This window comes from Mauremys reevesii, linkage group 12 (genome assembly GCF_016161935.1).
Source record: "Mauremys reevesii isolate NIE-2019 linkage group 12, ASM1616193v1, whole genome shotgun sequence".
Lineage (NCBI taxonomy): Eukaryota > Metazoa > Chordata > Testudines > Geoemydidae > Mauremys > Mauremys reevesii.
Genome location: NC_052634.1, coordinates 21,248,251 through 21,264,590, shown reverse-complemented (window position 1 = coordinate 21,264,590; position 16,340 = coordinate 21,248,251). Strand labels below are relative to the sequence as shown.

At 50.1% G+C, this 16,340-nt stretch overlaps 1 protein-coding gene and 1 non-coding gene across 2 annotated transcripts in view; one reads left to right on the top strand and one right to left on the bottom strand.

Annotated features, from left to right (window-relative positions):
* Positions 1-16,340, bottom strand: part of LOC120375922 (zinc finger protein 883-like) — a 127,249-nt gene that overhangs the window by 91,162 nt on the left and 19,747 nt on the right. The gene's annotated exons all lie outside the window — the stretch shown is intronic.
* TRNAA-UGC lies at positions 14,140-14,211 on the top strand. The gene has a single exon. It is a non-coding gene; the product is annotated as a tRNA-Ala (tRNA).

Genomic DNA, 16,340 nt, shown 5'->3' with positions numbered 1-16,340 from the left:
TTCTCTATTTAAGTAACAAGATAAAGGTCAATTTTCCTTTCTGAGTAAAAGGTCACACTATAGAGATGCTCACTTTGCCTTAGCTTAAGATACAGGATATGGCCTGTAGGGCCTCGTAAGTCATGTGCCCCAACCCCCTAATCATTTTTATTGCACACCACTGGACTCTCTCCAGTTTGTCCACATCCCTTCTCATGTGGGTCCCAACCCCAAAAGTACTCACATTTCACCCCAATGGCCCCAAAATGTACATAGGGTGTTGCCATGGTCAAGTCACTCTTGAGCCTGCTGGCAGAGAACAAGGTGAAAATTAGCCAGGACGTTGCTCAGTCAATTCCCTCTGCTCCCAGCAGGTGGTATCAGAAAGCTCCAAGATGGCTCACTTCCCTTTCTCTCATCAGCTTCAGGCCCCAGGGTTACAAATGCACAAACCAGTTGGGATTCTCCCCTGGGCTCAGGGGGTGGGGCTGCTCTGAGGCAATGGACTTGCACACTTGGGATATTAGTACAAAGATACAATTTCAATTTCTCATAGAGAAAACTGAGGGCAAATTATATTTGGTAAAAATCTTATTTAGTGAAAGGAAAGCTGCAGTGACAGCCTGGTTACTGGGGTGCAAAACACTTTCCTCCTGGGAGAAACAAGAAGTTAGAATTAGAAATTTACATCATTTGTTCCAATGTTGGCACAGGTTTAATTTTGCTTCTGTGTAGGTTTGTTTCAGGCTGTGACTCTTTGGGTTTATTGGGTTGTTTTGTTTTTTTAAGTTGGAATGGAGCTTTTAATTGACATTTGCTGGATTCGAATGGCTGACCTGCAACACCAGTTTTGACATAGTTCTGCATATTTTATACAGATTTGGCCAGTATTCAAGGATTCGATTCCTTTATAGGAGGTTTTAGTGGTCAGGCTTATTTATTTTATGTTATTTTCTCATCCTGCTGTAGCACACCTTTTTGATAAAATGTTGAAATTATTAATTTATGGTATTTGTTAGTTTTATTTTTAAAAACAAAGTTTTCTTAGTGTTTGGGTTTTAAATTAAGCATTCTTTTTGGTTTCAATTATTTATTTTGGCTTTGGTTATTGATGGGCTCTTTAAAAACTTTGTATTTAATACTAAAATTTGGACAGATTTAGATTATTTAAAGTAAACCCTGTTTACTATTTTATTTTAATAAAGGTTGTATTGCTCTAAACCCTGGCCAGGGGGAGAGGAGATGAGCCTGGCCTTTAACTGGGAAGGAGCAGAGGCATGGGAGGCATGGCCCCCGTGAAGGGTGGGGCCAGGTGATGGGGGGGCACAGCCCCTCCAATTTTTTTTGTCTAGCCCACCTCAGTCCCCCACCAAACGAGAAGAGTCTGATGCCACCTGCTGGTCACTGGGTGTCACTGCTGCTCCATGGGAAACATGCTCTGTGCATTACCCAGATTGGTGGGAAACACACTCTGTGCATTACCATGACTGGTCCGTGCGTGTCACTGCTCCTAGAAGGCAGATACACGCTGTGCATTATGCCACTGGGTGTCACTGCTGCGCCAAGGGAGACATAAGAACGGCCAGGTTGGTTCAGAAGCAAAGTCCATCTAGCCCAGTATCCTCCTGTCTTCTGACAGCGGCCAGTGCCAGGTGCCCCAGAGGGAATGAACAGAGCAGGAAATCATCAAGTGATCCATCCCCTGCCACCCATTCCCACCTTCTGGCAAACAGAGGCTACAGGCACCATCCCTGCCCACCCTGGCTAATAGCCCTTGATGGACCTGTCCTCTGTTCATTTATCTAGTTCTTTTTTTGAACCCTGTTATACTCTTGGCCTTCACAACAGCCTCTGGCAAGGAGTTCCACAGGTTGACTATGCAACTGCCCAGAGTTTACCCCCCCCCCCACCCCAGGTTGTATATGGAAAAGAGGATGAGGGCCGTCCTGCCTCACTCTGTTCCTGCCATTTTAGGTCAACAAATAAGTCACATGGGAAAGACAGCTCCCATCTCCCATCCTTATAGATCAAGGGGGCCAACTAGGGGGAGAAGCCCAGCTCAAAATCAGGTACCTGCCTCAGGTAAAGGTGCTGCTGCCCCAGAGGACAAGCTGCCCCTGCACAAAGAAGGCTCAAAGGACCTGCCAAAGCCTGAGATTGAATCAGGGACCTTTAGATCTTCAGTCTCATGCTCTCCCAACTGAGCTACTTTGGCAGCTGTGTGGCAGCATTTTGGCCTGTTGCTTCTCTGCCTGGGAGGTTTTTGCAGCAGTTGCACACAAAAAGGACGTCATTGTGAGCGGCCCATGAAGACAAGACTCGCTTTTGCCTGCCTTGCTCAGCTTGACTTGCTGCCTCACCCCATTCCTGCCCTAGTGCCCGGGTTGACCTGGTGGTGGAAGGGGACTGGGGGCCAGTGGCGCGGGGAGGAGGTTGAGCTGGACCCTGAGCTAGACTAGACCCTGGTGGTGAGAGTCTGGCCACCACTTGCTGCCCCACCCTGTTGTCCTGGCTTCCCCCACTGGGCGTCATTTCGGGAGGGAAGTGGGGCTTCTGCCTCCCCTCCCCGATTTTCACACCACAGAGGAGTGCGAACAGGAAAACGAACGGCTGCTCCACACCCCCACTGGAGGAACCCGGCGCCCTTAGCTGCTTCCCCTGCTCCCCCCCAGCTGTGCTACTGAGTGGAAGCGTCCTGTGCCCATCACACAGAGGTCGATTAATCAAAACCCTCTTCTGCCAGCACCAGGCCTCCTGCTTCTTACACTGGGCCTGCAAGCGAGGGGGCGGCTGGCACAGCGCCAAGAGTCTAACCTGTGTGGCAGGAAGCGGCTGACGCCCGCACCCTGCTGGGGAGCTCCCAGAAGCTTTAAATGACAGAGACTCCTCAATGCCCTTAGTAACAAGGGTTTGGGGGTCACCGAGGCCCGTAAGGGGGTCACTATGTCGGCCCTATAACCCTGGGTGTCAGGTCACTGTGCAGCTTTGATCTAGAGCTCGGATCCCAACAACCGACCAGCAGCCCACAGCCTCCCCCTGGGTCTGCCCCACCTGGTTACTCCTTACAGGCTGACCTTACCCCCCTTCCAGCCCCGGATTCGCCCCCTAATCATCCTACTGCCACTCAGAGCCACAGCCGTGGAGGTGCTGAAGGAGGGAGGGGTGACTCTAGGGTGGGGTTCTTCTCTAACGATGGCTGGCAGAAAGGTGGTGCTCAGCTGTGTCAGCAACCTGCCCAGGTGCCTCGCTGCCAGGGGATGCAGACGTTTCTGTAAGGCCATTAAATGGGTATTTGGCTTCTGAGTGAATGTGAGGAATGTGCAATCCTGAGAGGGAATTTCCATCCTTCTTATTACTGCTCTTCAGGGCCCCAGTGGCCTAATGGATCAGGCATTGACTTCCTAAGCTAGAGATTGTGGGGTCAAGTCCCATCTGGGGTAGCAAAACTCCTTCCTTCTTGTATATTGCAACAAAGCCCTGGTGTTATTTTCCCCAAGGAAGCTGGGAGACGTTTGAACCCAAAGTACTGGATCTTGGGAGCAATCCCCCAGAAACAGCATCTTCCACTTCACAAATCCTTTCTAGACCCATCAGTAACAAACACTTAATACTAGTGTTTGTCTGAGAATAGAAGGAAGGGGAGTGTTTACTCCAACACCTCAGTGAGTGAAACAGACAGAAAGAACAAGGCTGTCCTGAAAGAGAATGGATCTGTCTGGAGACAAAGCAGAACCTGAGAATGAGCAACAGTGTGAAAAAAAGAACTTCAAATGTGTGTTAGGTGTTAGTTAGGTTGGTCTGACAAATTTCAAGAAAATACCAATGCTCGTAGGCTGATGCGGACACTGGCTGCTTCTGATCTTTTACTGAGAATTCATTGAGAAATATTTTCCTTAACTATATTATGGAATATTGGGTGGGCTATGAAGGCACCATTCCTCCTGCTTTCGCCCTTCGAGACAACACGGCTACATGGCATGCGGCCAGTGCTCACCTTCCAGTCAACTGCTAGAGAAGACAACACAGACAGGGATGGCAGCAGGGCAGCCTGGAGCTCCACGGAGATGGTGGGACCAGGTCTCATCAACGGGGAGGTGGCCACCCCAGCATGCACAAGGCTGAGCCAGTAAGTGCGGCGTGTGCTTCACTGTGCCCCTACTCCCTGCATGTGGTGGTGGAGGGCAGTTACTGAGTTCGGTTGGTTTGGTAAATTTAGGGCTTGGCTACACTTGCAGAGGTAGAGCGCTGGGAGTTAAACCACAGCAGGGAAACTGCTGCCGTGTGTTCACACTGACAGCTGCAAGCGCACTGGAGTGGCCACATTAGCAGCTCTGGCAATGCCACAGAGAGCAGTGCACTGTGGTAGCTATCCCAGTGTGCAAGTGGCTGCAACATGCTTTTCAAATGGGGGGTGAGGGTGGAATGTGACAGGGAGTGTGTTGTGTGTACGTGGGGGGAGCAACAGTGTGTTTGGGGGACCGAGAGTGTGTCAGCATGCTGTCTTGTGTGTTCGGACAGCAGCAGACCCCCACCTCCCCTCATACACACTCACAACAGCAGCACTCCACACTAATGGTTGCTTTGTCCCGGAGCAGATAAGCAGCCGGCTGTCAGAAACGGAGCTTTGAAAGGGGATATCCGCATGCCTGCAGCCGATTTCAAAACAATGACCAGAGTGGGCACTTGACTTCAGGGGATTATGGGACATTTCCTGAGGCCCAACACAGTGCAGTGATGCAACACGTCCACACTGATGCCCGGGTATTTCAGCAGGGCTCAGCGAGCTTTATGCTTCTCGTGGAGGTGGATTACCAGGAGCGCTCCACCTACAGAGCCCAGATGCTCCATGTGCCTTGCGAGTGTGGACACCTCAGGAGTTAGGGCACCCGGGGCTGCTTTAATGCGCTCTAACTTGCAAGTGTAGCCAAGCCCTTAGACTATGTCACTTGTGTGACTTACTTGGGCTATTGTAATAAATACAATAGACGTGCAATGGTCAGAAATTGCACCAGCAGAGACTTATATTGCAGGGAAACTGTAAGGAAATTAAGAGTTTAAATTATCCTCCACATGTCCCACATCCCACTAAAATGAATCCAACCCACAGGGAACATGGGCAGAAGTATCAGTGTCAGGATGCTACATTGTTAGCACAGTAAATGAAGCTGCAAAATAAATGATGTTTAAATGACCTCACTCTATTTTTTACAATTCGGTATTAAGAGGTAATAGATACAGATGGACACCAGGCAGGGTCGTTTGGAGGACGAAGCCTTTATGCTTCCATCCCCCACCACTGTCAAGTTTTAGCAAATTAGGACAAGTCAGCAAATAAGAACAACCTCAGGTCTCAGTAACTGCTGCAGGTAGCAAAGTCCTACAGGGAGCAGTTTCTGGCACTACACCTGCCCAGCTCTGCTCCCTGGCTCTTCTCGGGCTCCTGCTCTCTCCTTAGCTCTGCCCCACTCTGGCCCAGGCAGTTCCAGCTCCCACGGAGGATGGGACCCCCTGGCCTGGTGACTCCCTCATTACACTGCCTGGCCTGTCAGTGCGGCGAACTTGGAGCTATGGCCTCTCCCCATTGCCCCTGGGGACTGTCGGTCTCAGGGTCCTGATTTCCCATTGGCCCTTCCCCCTTCTACTGGGACTGGGAACTAGCCAACCAAAACCCCCACTAAGCTTTAATAAGGGGCCAACAGTCCCTTACTTGAGCCGGCCCCATGAGGGTCACTGATGGCCAGAGAAGGCAGCATGAGCTGGTCCCATGGTGTAATGGGCAGCACTCAGGACTCTGAGTCCTGCAATCTGAGTTCAAATCTCAGTGGGGCCTTGTGTTGGCTTGTGGTGGAGCTCACAGTGCTCCACTTCCCTGTCTCCAGCTGTGCAAGAGCAATTTTTTTCCCCTCCTGCTGGATGGGTCAGGGCTCTAGAACTGACACCTGAGGGTTGGGATTCTCACGGCTTCACCTGGTGCCCACAAGTCTGGCACTTGCCTCTGTGCTTTCCCTCTTGCCCACCTGGCGCTTGAAAGAAGCAGGGCCAGGGCCAAGCTTCCTAGTCAGGGCTGGGCAGGCGGGAGCCCAGCACCTCTCCTCCTCTGGGCACCTAGAGCAGAGGTGGCTGGTGCTGACAGCTCCAAGGGAAGGCTTAAAAGCAGCGGAGGCCAGGGCAAGAGGAGGAGAGGACCATGCCTATGTGTGGCCAGCAGACAGCCACAGGGCCAGCCTGCTCCCTGCTGTGCTGAACCCCACTGAAGGCCACCCACAGGCCAGCATGCAGGGCGGCTGCTGATGCTCTGTGGCCAACATCAGAAGAGGGTAGGAAAGCAGGGCCAGCCCCCTGGTGGGGCCTCTGACCGTTTCCACTCCAGGTGCTCACTTTGGAAGTGGAGCCGCCCATTTTCTTTGGCAAGTCAGGAAGGGCAAAGGCGAGACTGGAAGCACCTGGGGCTCAGGTCCCAGCCTTTGTGACGCCCAACCCCCAACTCCTTCCCAGGGCTCTAGCTGAAGGCAGAGCACTGGCCTGAGTGACCAAGAAGAGGTTCCAGCCCTGAAGGGAGCAGGACTTGCAGCACAAAGTGAGCACAACCACGAGGGGACTCAAATCCTGAATCATCCGATCCACAGGGAGATGCCTTATCCTTTAGGCCACATGATGAGGGGGTCTAAGCTCTTCTTTGGAAAAGCCGGACACTGTGTTTCTCAGGTCATCTGCTGAGGGGGCCGAGACGCTCTGGGCACAAGAAGTTAAGTTCCCAGCGACATGTGAGACTTAATTGTATGGGGCCAGGTGCAGGGCTTTGGCAGGGAGGCTCGGGCATGGGGGATTGAGGTGCAGCGGATGGACCGGCTGTCTAGGCACAGAGATTTAGTCTCCCTGAGGAGGAGGAGGAATCCTGCTGACAGGCAGTGGCTATGCAGAAAAAGAGGAGGGGTTCCTGGGACTTTTTTTGCCTCCCTTTTGCCTGCCTGCTCACTCTTGCCTGCACACTGGGATAATCACTCTTGTGGTGACTGGTGAAGCTGTTTCCTAACAAGCCCAGGTAGCTCAGTTGGTAGAGCATCAGGCTCTTAATCTGAGCATCCAGGATTCAAGCCCCTGTCTGGGTGCTCAGCTTTTAAGTTGCCTGGTGTGCCAGGAGCCAAACTCTGTTCACAGCCACACAGGGATTCCCAGAAGCTGTGGCCATTTCCTGGAAAGGTTCCTTTCCTTAGCAAGCAGGAGAGAGGCCACTTCTGCGCGTGCAGATAGTGCAGTCTCTGGCTGCCAGGAAGCGCTGCGGGGCCAGGTGCTGAGAAAGCTCAGAGTGGGAGCAGCAGAGATGAGGGGAAGAGAGACAGAGAAGCAATGAGTCCCCACTCCCTTACCCAGAGGCTGCCTGACCTCGAGGACTGTTAGGATACAGATATTCAGGCCTGTCTGCAAAGGCCTGTACTTTAAGAATTTAGGTGTATTTTTATCACTTAGCTAGTTATAAAGATATAAAAGAAAGAATAAAAAATCACTGTCTGTCTGTGTAATGGCCTTCTCTTACTGTGACAGTCTGAGGCCTGGTTCTTCGGCTAAGCAGCAAAGGCAGCCATAAGGTGGGAAGTGTATGGTCACATCCTCACATTCCCAACTAGTCACATTGAAATAAGGTGTGATTGGGCTGTGAGGAATACAATCCTGTCCTGATATTCCATCACCTCCAGAGAAAGGGAAACTTAGTTTGGTAGCATCATCCTGTCTGGCAAGAACTCACTTATCAATAGACAGAGCTGGAAAACCCTTATGTCTGTATAGATGTAGTTGTGAAATCCTCCCTTCTGTATTGTTTTGTATGTTTATTTGCATGGTCTCTGTCTGGTTCTGTGATTGTTTCTGTCTGCTGTATAATTAATTTTGTTGGGTGTAAACCAATGAAGGTGGTGGAATATAATTGGTTAGATAATCATGTTACAATATGTTAGAATTGGTTAGTTACATTTCAGTAAAATGATTGGTTAAGGAATAGCTAAGCAAAACTCAGGTTTTACCATGTAGTCTGCAGTCAATCAGGAAGGCGGGGGGCGGGGGAATGGGAACAGGGACTGGGGATGGGGGAATTGGGATCCTGTTTTGATACAGGGGGAAATGGGAACAGGGGATGGGAACAGAAACAGGGACACAGACAAGGCTCTGTGGTGTCAGAGCTGGGAAGGGGACTGAAGGAAACTGGAATCGTTGCTTGCTGGACGTTCACCCCAATAAACATCGAATTGTTTGCGCCTTTGGACTTCGGGTATTGTTGCTCTCTGTTCATGCGAGAAGGACCAGGGAAGTGAGAGGGTGAAGGAATAAGCCCCCAAAGTCATTTGTTGCGCTAGGCTCCATTCACATCCCACTCATTACACAATCCTTGATGGGTGGAGGGATAGCTCAGTGGTTTGAGCATTGGCCTGCTTAAACCCAGTGTTGTGAGTTCAATCCTTGAGGAGGCCGCTTAGGGATCTGCAGCAAAAATTGGTCCTGCTAGTCAGGGGTGGCTCTAGACAGTAGGCTGCCCCAAGCAACGCGGTGCGCTGCGCCGCCCTTCCGCGGTCCTGCGGCGGGTCCCCTCTTCCCGCGGCTCCGGTTGAGCTCCCGCCGGCATGCCTGCGTCAGGTCCACTGGAGCCAGGGAGGAGCATGCCTGCGGCAGGTCCGCTTGTCCTGGGCTCCGGTGGACCTGCGGCAGGTCCACCGGAGCCAAATGCCGCCCCCTGGGAAAGGGCCGCCCCACGCGCCTGCTTGGCGCGCTGGTGTCTAGAGCTGCCCCTGCTGCTAGTGAAGGAAGGGGGCTGGACTCAATGACCTTTCAAGGTCCCTTCTAGTCTAGGAGATTGGTATATCTCCAATTATTACCTTCTATCTGACATAATAGCCTAATTTCAACCTCTCCTGTAACATTACACCACCAACTGTTTAGCATTTGTATGAGAGAAGTTGGAGGGAATTCAAACATCTTCAAAAGGTGTCAAGTATCAGAGGGGTAGCCGTGTTAGTCTGGTTCTGTAGAAGCAGCAAAGAATCCTGTGGCACCTTATAGACTAACAGACATTTTGCAGCATGAGCTTTCGTGGGTGAATACCCACTTCTTCTTGCATCCGAAGAAGTGGGTATTCACCCACAAAAGCTCATACTGCAAAACGTCTGTTAGTCTATAAGGTGCCACAGGATTCTTTGCTGCATCTTCAAAAGGGGTGCATTTAGAGCCCCTAGCTGGGTAAATTCCAAGCTCCTGACCCAGAAGAGTCTTGGCCTGGCTTGAGGGGGGCAGGCTTGGCTGGTCAATATAGAGGGGGAGGGAGAAGGGTACATGGACAGTGTAGAATGTGAGACTCATAAGCTGTGGTTATGTGCTCTGAGAGTTATCCCCTTGCTTTCCATTTAAGGTCAGGGAGGGATATTATAACCAAGTGTTCTGGCAGAACTTTTCCCCCAGCCTGGTCAGTGAATCCTATGGTGAGAAACTTTCTGTGCATTTCAGTTTCTTGTATTGCTGGATGGGGCCTGAGGTGCTGGAAGGGAAATGTCCATGGAAAACGTGGACATCACTGTTGTCTGAAAAAAGGCAGGTGTTAGACACAATCGCTTCTCGTATTCCCGTGGAATCCGAGTCTAGCTGAAGAATTTCTGTCTATCCTAGAGAGAATCATTCCATTGTAAATACAAATGAAATGAGATCTTCAGGTCAAGTCAGCGCCTTTTAAAAATATTTACTGAGAAAAAAGCCATTCTTTGCCTTGTTGATAAGGACAAGAAGCCCTCTTTTCCTTTCCATTTCAAATGCAAAATGAATGGAGATTTTCATTGAAAAGCTTCTGGTTTTTAGGGGGAATTGAACCCAAGCCATGGCTGTTAAAACACCAGAACCTACTGCTTAAAGCACCAGGAAGGGCTGTTTTTTTCTGACAGCCAGTGTTGTTTTTCTCAGCCTCCTACTTCACCAATGGCAGACTCTGAGTGCAGTTAGGCTCTGGAATAGGCTCCCAAAGGCGTCTGTGATGTCTCTGTCCTCAGAGGTTTTTAAGAACAGGTTGAACAAACCTCTGACGAGGATACTCTGCATATACTTGGTCCCATAGACAACCTGCTCTGGCTCTATCTGCTACCTTCATCGTGTTTGGATGTAAAGGTGGGAAATGATGGGGAAATTGGCCCCTCTTTCAAGTTTAAATGTTGTAACTTCTACATCTAGACCGGGGTGGCCAACCTGAGCCTGAGAAGGAGCCAGAATTTCCCAATGTAACTGCCAAACGTGCACCTTTGTATGCAACTGCTGAGTCAGTTGTGAACTTTGCTACCATTATCATTATCCCTTTGAAATGATGATGGTGATGGACACTTGGCTGTATATCCCAGAGTGCCCTGGACGTCTACAGGCTGCATTAGCCAATCCAACCATTCGGCACTTACAGATGGGCACCTCTGTATTGTGCCTGAGTCTTGTACAGCTATGAATGGCTGGTAGATGCCGATATTTTCCCGTCTTTTTAACCAGCACTAATACCCAGCCAGGCCAGGGCTGGGAAGAGAGAGAGAGCAGCAGGTTTCCCCTATTGTGGCCATCACACTTTTTCTTGACTAGCTTCACCTCTGCATCATCTTACACTTTTTGTATGTGAGCCTGGCTACCTCAGTTGGTAGAGCATCAGACTTTTAATCTGAGGGTCCAGGGTTCAAGTCCCTTGTCATGGGAAAATCTTCCCACGGTGATTATAAAAATCTGTCTTTCTGGAGTCTAGTTCAGTGTTACTCTTTCTCTCCAGGATTTTGCCTTTCCTAAGAAGGGCCTTTCTGTGGGGGGCATTGAAGGAGCAACTCCTTGACATCCCCTCTGTCCTTGCAGCCTGGAGGAATAAAGTCCTCTGGGCATATAGCACGTTCCTCCCCTGCAGACACAAACACACAGAATATTCATAAGGAATTAGAATTAGAATCCACCACTTTCCTTGGGAGCTTGTTCCTGTCGTGAATCATCCTCGCTGTTGAATATTTGTGCCTTAGTTGTAATATGAATTTGTCTCTTTTCACCTTCCAGCCATTGGGTCTTGTTATGCCTTTCTCTGCTCGATTAAAGAGCCCTTTAATACCCAATATTTTCTCTCCATTAAGGCCCTTCAACACTTCAGTGAAATCACCTTTCAATCTTCTTTTGATAAGCTAAACAGGTTGAGCTCGTTCAATTGCAAAGAGCCACCAAATGTTCTGAGGGCTGGAGAAAAATATCTTCTAGGGAAAGTGGTGGATTCTCCATCTCCTGATGTCATTTAATGAAGACTAGATGCCTTTCTGGAATGTGTTTGCCCAAAAGTAGCTATGGTGTCATACAGGAGGCCTGTGATATGCAGGGGGTCAAATAAGATGCTCTAGTGGTCTCTTCTGGCCATAAAGGTGACTAATTTCTGAAAAACTGAGTGTAGCATTGGGAGCAGCGTCTGATGTTTTCCTGTCTAGCCGGCTTGCTTCCTAGAACGAATGCTCCTTGAGTGGGGTGATGCACAGGGAGTAGCTCAAACCTCCAAAGTGCCTGGCCAGGGGCAGGACATTAGCACAGCAAGGGAGGGGTGTGGCAGTGACATCACAAAGGCCTTTTACAGGACCTCAGACTATTGGTCAAAGGTGGTGGGGAGGTGGTGACCTCACAGAGAGATGCTGACATCAGCCAGGCAGGACAGGAGCGAGGGGCCAGGGAAACCTCAGAGACCCCTGTGGCTTTGCTTCAGCAAGTCTCCTTCTCCTGGTCTCTCTTTGAGGACTGAGATAGTATTTGGGTTCACGTACGTGAGCACCAGGAGGAACCTCTTTCGAGTTTTCTCCTTCCCTTTTAGTGATTTTACTAGAAAACAGCCGTCCCTGTTTAGAAGGTAAGAGCCTCCTCGAGGGAAGGGGTGTCATGGGCATGTCACAGTTCGGATGACCCCCCGCAATGTAAGGAAGTTCCCACCACCCTGGTCTGTGTTCGCAGGGCGGGAGAGAGCAGCATCCACGGCAGTGATTTGCTCCTGGCTGCCAGAGCAGAGCAGCAGGCTCAGCTGTCAGAACTTCCCAGAGTGATGAAAGGGGAGTGGCCCAGCCTCTGTAGCAGGAATGCAGGGCAGGCGAGTTCACAGAGGGCATTGTGGGATACTGGAGGAGGCCAGTTATGGTGGTATAATGAACAGCAGCATTTACTCTGTTACTTTAAGTTTGCTGCAAAAAGCTCTAGACCTCTCATCGAAGTCATTTTATTTTGTCACCAAAACAGGGCACTTTTGTCGCCAGACGTGGCATTGCAGTGTGTGCACCAGCCACAAGCTACCGACCGAGAGAGCGTTGTGTGTTTTTCACACACCTGAGCAATATAATTCTGATGAAACAACTTTGTAGTGCAGACCTGGCCAAAGATTCACTCACACACAACTTGTAAGGAAAACCTCACCTGCTCCTCTGCTTTGCAGAATCCAAACACAAGCAAAGCTTGTCAGGCCCTGGTGGCGATGGCAGGGAGTCAGGTGTGGGCAGACAGTGTGTTATAACTACGTACAGGCACCATGGCTTAGCTGGTTAAAGCCTCTGTTTCATTAACAGGAGATCCTAGGTTCAACTCCCAGTGGTGCCTTGTTGACTGGTTGTTGGGGCACCTGCTATTGGCTACTGTCAGAAGAGAAGGTTCAGAGCTAGATGGGCCTTTGGTCCAGCCCAGTGTGGTTTTTCTTATGGTTTAAATAACACTCACAGGCACTGATAACAGAGTTACTGAACGTTTGGGAGTTAGGAGCGGGTAGGTCAGTGGTCCAGTCCCCACACAGATGACCCGTCTCCCTCTGGGACAGGGGCAGGTCTGAGCTCTCACCCAAATGCTCATTGTGGCTGCCAGAATCTGTGAGCAGCTTGTTTAGTTTACACCAAAGGTTGAGTCCTGCTTTGTGCACCGTGTGTGAGAATGAAAATCCTAAACCGCCCTTTGAAATAACGAATGCAGCAGGACGTGTTATTGTCCCTGCCCCAAAGCAGACAGACCAATGGAGAAATGCCGTCGAGTCCACGGTAATACTCCCCAGCCATTTTACCTTTTTTGCTGGCTAAATTCCTTCTTATCTGCCTGGCCCAGGCTGTCCTCTGCCTCAGCTGCTGCTCCCGGCCTGCTCTAGAGTCAAACACGCAGGGCCCCAAGGGGAACAGAGGCTGGGACAGGGCAGCAGCCTGGGTTGGGCTGGAAAGATGCTGGGAGTTCACGTTCCCTGAGAACTGGCCTGGCTCCCTTCTCAACAGCAAACAAATCAATTCCACGTCCTCTCCCCAGAAAAACCAGCCTGGAGCCAAGGGCAGCAGGGGACGATTCCCTGCTGTTCCCACCGAGGCAGGAGAGAAGCCAGGGTGTTTCTAGCAGAGCTTGTGGAACTGACATGGGGAAACCAGCCTTTACTAACAGGCAGTTCCAGTTTAAGCTCAGTGTTTTTACAATTTTTACAACATTAAATAACCCTTCAATCGTACTGTCACCATCCATAAAATTGCTTCAGCCTTATATGTTCCCAGGTGCACAACTAAACATCTCTTCAAATCCAAGGGAGTGGAGATCAGTCAGTGTTCAGAGTCATCCCACATAGAAGAACCATGTTGTGGTACATACTGGCCCCATCATGTTGCCATGGCCTTTACCTCCTCTCTGTTAAAAGTTTTAGTATTTTGCACAGAAACTTTCTTCCCTCAGGAGAGACCTGGGAACCAGGGCTGCCAGCCAGACAAACACCCTTAAGTGTAGGCGTAACCTGTCAAAAAATGATCTCCTCTCTTCAGTTCAGTGACACCCTGAAATGTTACTTATCCCGGCAGAACCAGAGGACTGAAAGCAGCTACATCAAACCCCTGTGTAGCTAACAGGAATGAACACAAACTCCCTGGTATCTGAAGTGATGTTTAGTTTTACCCTTTGTTAACTGCAAGACTAAAGGGAAAGGCAGTGGTGGTGCCAGATATTAAGAGTGAAACACGAAACAATCATCATAGTTATGCCCATAGTGACTGCAAAATCTTTCTATATACTTCTTATTATCATCAGTGTATTATTTTGGCCTCAGAGCAGGGAATGTGTCCCTCATGCTGCTTTTAGGTCACTAGGTGCTTTGGAAACAGGAGGGCTCTGAGTGTAACCTATAGCACACATGGCCCATATGGGGATGTAGCTCAGTGGTAGAGCACATGCTTTGCATGTATGAGGCCCTGGGTTCAATCCCCAGTATCTCCAATTCTTTTCACCCTGCTGCTTTGCTCATCCCCAGAGGGGATGGGGCCCTGATCTCCCTGCAGGAATTTTAATCCTGCTCAGTGAGGGGCAAGTGCCAATTGCATGGAAGGTCAGGGGGGGTTTCTGCTCCTAAGTCACCTTGGTACATTTAAGATTCCCACCAGCTGTGCTGCTTGGGACAATGGTAGATGAGAAGGGCGAATCCTCCAGCACTGGAGGGAAAGGTCCCATCTGCAAAGACTAGACTTATTTCTTGTCTGGACCCAATCTTTTCACCTGGTATAGCCCTTGTTCCAGTTCAGGTGGTAGCTAGGGGATGTCTCATGACTGCAGCCATGTTTGTTCAGTTCCACCCCCTTATACAGCTTTGGTACAAGGCAGGAATCTTTTGTTTCTCACCTGGGGAAGAGCCCCAGGTTTAAGATGGAATCCTGTACCAGGTGACATGGTCACATATCCCGTGAGACCCCAAGCCTTCATTCTTCCTGGCCTGACTCACAGATGGTGCAGGACAGAGCCAACTACAGTCTATTGTCCTGGTTAATGGGAGCCATCAAGAGTCCAAACCACTGTTAATGGCCCACACTTTGCATCATTACAACAGGACCTCAGAGTTATAGTTCATATTTCTAGTTTCAGATCCAAGAATGATCGGTTCATACAAATAGGATGAACACACACAGTAGATTATAAGCTGTGTAATGATACCTCACAAGAAACCTTTTGCATGAAGCATTGTCCAGTCACTTTATATTCACACTCATTAGCATATTTTCATAAAATCCTATGGAGTGCAACGTCACAGCAGGGAAAGGGTTTTACTGCAGCACCTGGCAGCAGTTGAGTTTCATGTTCAGGTTGTGGTATGAGTTCCTCCAGGTTTCTCGTAAGCACACAAGGACCTTAGCGGGTGCTCTCGATACAGGAATGGCCCAGAAACAATAAAGTGATGGGAACTGCATTTTCCTTTTTTATTTCTGTATTTCCAATGACATTTCTGTTTGTGATTTCGTTTTGCTTTGTATAACTGTGTTTTCTCCTGGATTTGATATTTAACGAAAAAAAGAATAAGGCCTCAAGGCACCAGATGGAGGAGCAGGCTGGGGCTAGGACTGCTAAGAGAACAAGAGTAGCAGGCTTTCTGTATTGTTTCCTGCCCTCATTTTTCTTGACTAGTTTCTCTTCTGCATGAAATTTGCCTCTTTAAAATGTGAGCCTGGCTAGCTCAGTTGGCAGAGCATCAGCCTTTTAATCTGAGGGGCCAGGGTTCAAGTCCCTAGTCAGGCAAAGAAACACTTTCCCCCCTGTGACATCCCCAAGGATTTTTAGAAGGACTCTCCTTCACTTTAGTTTTTCCTTTTCAGGACATGGCCTTTCCTAGGAAGGGCCCTTTACTGCCTGGGACTGAAGGTGCTACTGCCTCACCTGTCCACTGGCCTCACAGTCTGGAGGAAGAAAGGCCTCTGGGCCTGCAGCAAAGTGCTGGGTGCTGACTTTCTGAGCAAATGCAGGGCTGGCCAAAGAGGCATCTTCCCACTGAGTCCTCCCTGCCAGAAAAAAATTGTCCCCACAGACAGGGGTGGCTCCAGGCCCCAGCACACCAAGCGCGTGCTTGGGACAGCAAGCCACAGGGGGCGCTCTACCGGTCGCCGCGAGGGCGGCAGGCAGGCTGCCTTCGGCGGCATGCCTGCAAAGGGTCCGCTGGTCCTGCGACTTCGGCGGACCTCCTGCAGGCAAGCCGCCGAAGGCAACCTGCCTGCCGTGCTTGGGGCGGCAAAATGCCTAGAGCCGCCCCTGCCCACAGAGTCCTCCCTGCTGGAAGTCTACAATAATCAACAGGTGCTCTGCTGGTCCCATGGTGTAAGGGCCAGCACTCAGGACTTTGAATCCTGCACTCTGAGGGCTTGGCTACACTTACAAATTTGCAGCGCTGCAGCAGGGTGTGAAAACACACCCTCTGCAGCGCTGCAAATTGCGGCGCTACAAAGCGCCAGTGTAGTCAAAGCCCCAGCGCTGGGAGCCGCGCTCCCAGCGCTGTCCGTTATTCCCCACAGGGAGCTGGAGTACGGACAGCGCTGGGAGAGTTTTCTCCCAGCGCTGGCGCTTTGACTACACTTAGCGCTTCAAAG